At 33.7% G+C, this 6,418-nt stretch overlaps 1 pseudogene; it reads left to right on the top strand.

Moving 5' to 3' along the window:
• The window catches only part of LOC107701196 (zinc finger protein 239-like), a 17,233-nt pseudogene extending 11,054 nt beyond the window's left edge, over positions 1-6,179 (top strand).
• Positions 6,180-6,418: the final 239 nt, after the last annotated feature.

Genomic DNA, 6,418 nt, shown 5'->3' with positions numbered 1-6,418 from the left:
ACATTAATGCTGAATGTGTCAACTGTTAGATGAAAAACACAAGGCAGGATGAACACATTGCTATTGTGCACATATGATAAGGAATTCAAATTTTAGTCAAGATAAACAAAATAATACAAGGAATTGCAAACAAAATACACCAGACAAACAAGTGTTGACAACAAAGAACTACAGATAATTAACAACAAGAGGTCATGCAATCATAGGATGAACATCAATTATGTCAAGAAGGTGGTCATGTGTCATACAGACAGAATCTGGAAATTGAGAAGCAGAAAGGTAAATGAGTTATTTAGAGAACAAAGTGAATAGATTAGTTTTAAGTTGAGACTTAAAGGTCTGGAGAGAGGAGGTAGCAATTTTTAAGCAATTTTCTCATTTTAATTGGCTCCATTTCCAAAGATGCACAACTTCAAGTCGACTTTGTTAAAAGTGTACGCCTGTGCACCAGGAGAAAAATGCATTTGTTCCCTGGTTTATGAATGTCCTAAAGGCATGCAGCATTCTTTTTTTCCCTCTTGATTTATCATAAACTTGACATAAGTTGTTTTCTCGTGATCTAGACATAACAAAATAGCTGGAAACTTCAGAAAGAAAAAAGAAAATAACACTTGGCTTCTTCTGACGCCCCATTCACGCGGGCCGTAGCTTTAACGCTTGACGGAGGGCGTTTCTGAAGCTTGGCGCTGACTCGACCGTCATAGTGACAACAGCCAATCATTATGGCGTTCGGACGGATTATTTAATATGACGTTGCAACATTATGGAAAGCCGTAAAGACAAATACTTCTTTTGACGTTACGTGTACATGTTTGTATGTGTTCCTTCGCTGGCATTTTCCACATTTCGTTTTTCTCCCTTAATAACAAATTTGTCCATTCTGATGCTCAATTTTACCGAACGAATGGCTGCTGATGACTGTTTGAATTGAATTCTGCCAAAGTGCGCGCTTGTAAGTGTTCGTTAAATGCGTAACGTTAATTACGTGAGTACAGGTCTGCTCATGTCTGAAAATAATATATGAAAAACAAAATTATTTTACATAACAAAAACATTATAGCTTATATTTGTTTAGTACATTTTTAAATTAATGTAAAAACTAAAATGAATTGTAAAACTGAGTTATTTTTTTAAATTGTGTTCAGCATGGTGGGCCGCATTTGAATTCGTGACGGGCCGCGGGTTGAGAACCAGGGGCATTATGCATTCTTCTATATTTGTGTGTATGTAAGTGTGGGTCAGAGCAGGCGTGTTTGTTCACAGGCAGGTTTTACATACAAACCCTTCATCTTGAGAAATTACTCCTATTGCTATTTTCTCCTCTCCCTGCATTCTGCCTACAGTTTGGGACATGTTCTGCAAAACAAAACAATTTCTCACACTTTTGCTGAATAAGGTTAATTGGGACAGTAATAAAACTTGATGTTTTTTTTAATGTATTCATGTAATTAATATATTATATGAATAAGATTATGATTAATGTGATCGTTTAATGATTAATTTGTTAATTATTTCATAGGTATGATTTGGAATTAATATGAACAATTTTAAGTTTGTTTGTATCCATGTGCTCGGGTGAACAGATGGTCAGTCTATCGCAGGAATGTAAAGATACCCATGATTAACCAAAACTAAAATATAGAAGACCAAACTCTTGGTCTCCCCAACATTTTTACATTTCAAGTTAAATGCATTTAGATGTACTGTAATTAAGTAAAGTAAAACGTTTATTCATATCACAAGAACTAATCAGATGATGGCTGGGTATGTCCAATGTTATGAATTTGCACAACAGCGATCATTTCTTCCGCAGTGTCCAATTCAACGAGTCTTCCGCTCGCCCACTGCAGACCTCTAACCATTGTCTGTAATCTATTATTAAAAAAAACAGAAAGAGTAAAGTCGTGTCTGAAAGCTCTATACATTCAACAATATTATTGATCTGACTGTACTGATGCTGCTGTATGAAACTGAACTAAGCTGACATCACTATCTGAAGAACCAACCTACTTTTATAGATGAAATTTGAACTAATTATTATAATTAATAATAACTGATTCAGCACTGAACTGACAGCTGAACAATGACAATACATTATTTATTTATTTTTGCTGATATCGCTGTAAAGCTGCTTTGAAACAACCTGTATTGCGCTATATAAATGAGGGTGACTTTACTTAAATCCGTGGGCGGGCGGTGCCCTATGCCGCCCATCAGCGCGTACCTTATGACTTGCCTTGAAATTATGGACTGAAAAGTATCCTCTTCCACACAAGTGAGCGCATTCCTGAAAAATTTGCATGCAATTGTTCACAAAATTTCTCAACACCATGGTTCCTCTGCCGCCTGTATTTTGAAATACTATACTCCTCCTTCATTCGTAACACGACGTCATTATCATGCGACCATAGATAGCGCTGACACGCGACCACGTACTATGGTACGTACGATGGCACGTCACATGTATATGCGTTATTCATTAATGACATGTCCTTAGGTAGATATTTATGTCACTATTATATGTTTAATTAATTTTATGCAAATTGTCAAGTCTTCGGCCTTGCCATTGGCCAAAACATTAACGTCTGTACACGAAATAACGTGTTTAGACGCAATTACGCGTCCACGCGTTATATCGTCTGTACATGTAACGTCTAAAGAAGTATTTGTCTTTACGGCTTTCCATTCAACATGCACTCGTCTCACTTACTTGCCCCTCATTCATTCCTCTCAATGGACGTGACATCTGCGTCTGACTTATAACGTGACTTCTGCGGTTTTTTTTATTGCAGTTTTTAGTTCGTCTGTCTTTTTCCCGGCTAACATACAATATACATTAATTATGTATTAAATAGAAATATATTCATATATAATAATATAACTTTTTTTTTAGACATTTTTTTTCATTACAGCCTTTGTAAAAGTATAAAGATAACATAAAAAAAGTATAAAAAGTCTATAACATATAAATAACGAATGTCTCTGAAAGGAATCCTTTAGTGAAGTTTGTGTTGCTTATAGGTATACTCATGTCGTTTAGTTTTATGAAATCCTTTTTGATTTTCTTTTACATTTGGGGGTTATCGTGTTTTTATCTGTCACATTATTAATGTAGCCTACAGCACATCAGTGATGGCCAACCCGTCAAACGCAATCGTCTGCTAGATCTGATCGTTGCTGTAAAATAATAATAAAATAATAGAAAAATAATAGAAAAATAATAGAAAAATACATAGAAAATACATTATGCCTGATTAATGTTCAGTTTTTCAAGCGCCTCTCTTCTTTGCTTTATTTTACGTTTAAAACATTATATTAGGATTCTTTGAAGAATAAAAGAACAGCACTTATTTTATTATTCATTTATTTTTTCCTTTCTTTTTTGAAAGAAAATTAATACTTTTATTCAGCAATAATGTTAAATTGATAGGATTTCTATACTTTGAATAGTAATCTGCCAGGATTCATGAATCAATCCTGTAAAAATATCACAGAAAAATATTAAGCAGCACAACTGTTTCCGACATTGACAATACATGAAAGCTCCAATACATTACATTGTGACAGAGAAGACTGGAGTAATGATGAGTCTGATATATCAAATATGATACTCAACAGAAACAAATATGCTATTTATTTAGCCAGTCAGTAGGTTCCATAAAAAATGAATGAATGAATTCATAAATGAATCAATCAATCAATCAATCAATCAATCAATCAATCAATAAATAAATAAATAAATAAAACCTTATATAAATATGATTCACCTATTTTTTTGTCGTGTCCTCGATCGTTACCGTTGAGAAAACCTATTTCTAAGATAAGCTTATTTTAAGCTTCATGATCAGTGAATTATGTGTACCAAACAAACAAAGAAGAATAAATATGTAAGGGTGTGCGATATAGACAAAAATGATATCTCTATTTTCTGGGATTTTAGCAATAACGATAATCAGACTATATTTTTCTGAGTGTGTTGCGCTGCAGGACTGCCGTGGACAGCTGACTCCTAAAGTTTTTTATATTCTTCATATTCTGCGTGGTCAGTTCACAGCAGTGATAGAAAGTAATCATTTCCAACCATTTTTATGGGCATTTTTACCTTTAGGGCATTTTTACCTTTTAAGCCATTTTTTCTAAAAGTGTGCATCATCTTTTGAGTCAAATTCTTGCATTTGGGCTGTTACCAAGCAAATGAAATCAGTATCAACAAAATGTATCTTTGCAATGCAGAGGAAACACAGAAGCGGCATTAGAAGTGGCATTTAGATGTATACACACTGTTTAATGCAGCTCTGAGGGGCATGGAATACTTTAACCAGCAGTTACAAATGCATACATTTTTTTTTTTTAATGATATCTTAAGGACTACCGTGGACAGCTGACTCCTGAATTTTTTTATATTCTTCATATTCTGTGTGGTCAGTTCACAGTTCCAACAGGTTTTATGGGCATTTTTACCTTTAAGCCATTTTTTCTAAAAGTGTGCACCATCTTTTGAGTCAAATTCTTGCATTTGGGCTGCTACCAAGCAAATGAAATCAGTAACAACACAATGTATCTTTGCAGTGCAGAGGAAACACAGAAGCTGCATCTGAAGAGGCATTTAGATGCATTTACACACTGTTTAATGCAGGACATGAATGCTTTAACCTGCAGTTACAAATGCGGAAATAATGTTTTGATATTTTAATCCTAATATGTTGAATAGCCTACTGATATTTTAAAATAATAAAAAAAAAAAAAAATGAAAAGGTACTTTAAATGTGAACTTAAAACCGCCAGTAGGTGGCAACAAGTCACTATTAATAAGTGAGTGTTAATGAACTGAACACAGTTAATGCTTCTGGATCAACTTCCATCCCTAGACTGGGTTTCCCTGTTGAACCGACACTAGAGTTTCTGCATCAACAGGAAAGTGAGCCAGCCAAGATATTCCCAGGAGCAAATACCTGTAGCATTGTTTTGAGGCTGCCCATGCATCATGTATTTGAAGACTTTGAGGATTATATGAAGGAAGGCATTTTACAGGCACCCACATTTGGGGTAATGTAGTTTGTTGCCTCACCCCATTACGATTTGTTATTTCTTCTTTCTTGTTTTCTCATCATTTGTTGTGAAAAATGACTAAACAGATGTACATGTATTTCTCATAATAGTGATGAATAAAATGCTTTATTCATAGCACCAGCTGTGTTTGTGTACACTCAAAAAAAAATTAAGATCTTGTGTTTAAGAACTCATTCCACTCACTCATGTGTCAATTTGTGATGTTAAAATTAATATAATTCATATACGTAAAGTCCAGTATTGTACATTTTCAATGACTGTCATAGTTTACATCACTGACAGAGTGCAGTGTTATACTGACAACATGAAATTTCTTCCAACATTTCTCATTAGTACATAAAAAAATGTATTTGAAACATTAATCTTATAAAATTTTTTGCAGTTGTAATTTTGCAGTGTAAATGTATTAATTTGACTTGTAAAAGAGTTGTAATTTTGCAGTGTAAATTAATTAATTTGACTTGTAAAAGCCCTACAGTGTCATATTATAATTAAATGTATTTACCAAAGATAAGACATTGACATTTAGAATGATTCATACACTTAATAAGGTTAAAAAGATAAAGGTAAATAATGGCCATGGAGTAAATATCACAAATATGCAGACTGAAGTATGTAAAAGCTGGTATAATTCTGATGAGAATATTGATACAGAAAAAAATTGTATTTACACAAAAACGAAAAGAAAAGAAAAAACCCTGGACAAGTACATTTTTTTTTATTTGGACAAGTAAATGACCAACTTCGCTATAAGTAATACCTTCAGATGCAAAGCATTTTCCTTAGTTTTTACAGTTTACTGTGGAGCTTCATGTGCTGCTGACTGCAATATTTACAGTATTGTGTTCATTCCTCTCAATGGACGTGACATCTGCATCTGACTTTTTTTTTTTTAATTGCAGTTTTTAGTTCGTCTGTCTTTTTGCAACATTTTTAAAGTAAAAATAAATAAATAATGCAATTCATATACAATTAAAATGTTAAATTCAGTTACAATACTAAATAAAAGGGCTCAAGGAACTGTGGGCTGTCTTTTTCTACCTGTCCCTCTATAGGTAGATCTTGCCTTTTTCATCAATGCTGAGGTCAGGGATCTTGGGCTTGAAAAGGTTGGTGACCACTGGGTTACACTATTCAACAGAGAACAAGTACTTTTTGAGCAACATGACATAAGCAATTGATAATGTAGGAAACAGCAGACAACTGTACATAATCAATTGTACCGAAGCATTTTCTACTTGTTTAAAATACGACAAATTGCTGTAATGATGAGCACAAGTGGCTAGATGATGTGAAGGTTAAACATAGTTTTGAGAATTTCAGCTGTGATCTGAGAAATGTACTAAAG

The sequence above is a fragment of the Sinocyclocheilus anshuiensis genome, unplaced genomic scaffold, assembly GCF_001515605.1.
Source record: "Sinocyclocheilus anshuiensis isolate Anshui unplaced genomic scaffold, SAMN03320099.WGS_v1.1 scaffold2156, whole genome shotgun sequence".
NCBI lineage: Eukaryota > Metazoa > Chordata > Actinopteri > Cypriniformes > Cyprinidae > Sinocyclocheilus > Sinocyclocheilus anshuiensis.
Note: the sequence above shows the minus strand (reverse complement) of the source record. Positions and strands in the feature narration are given on the sequence as shown.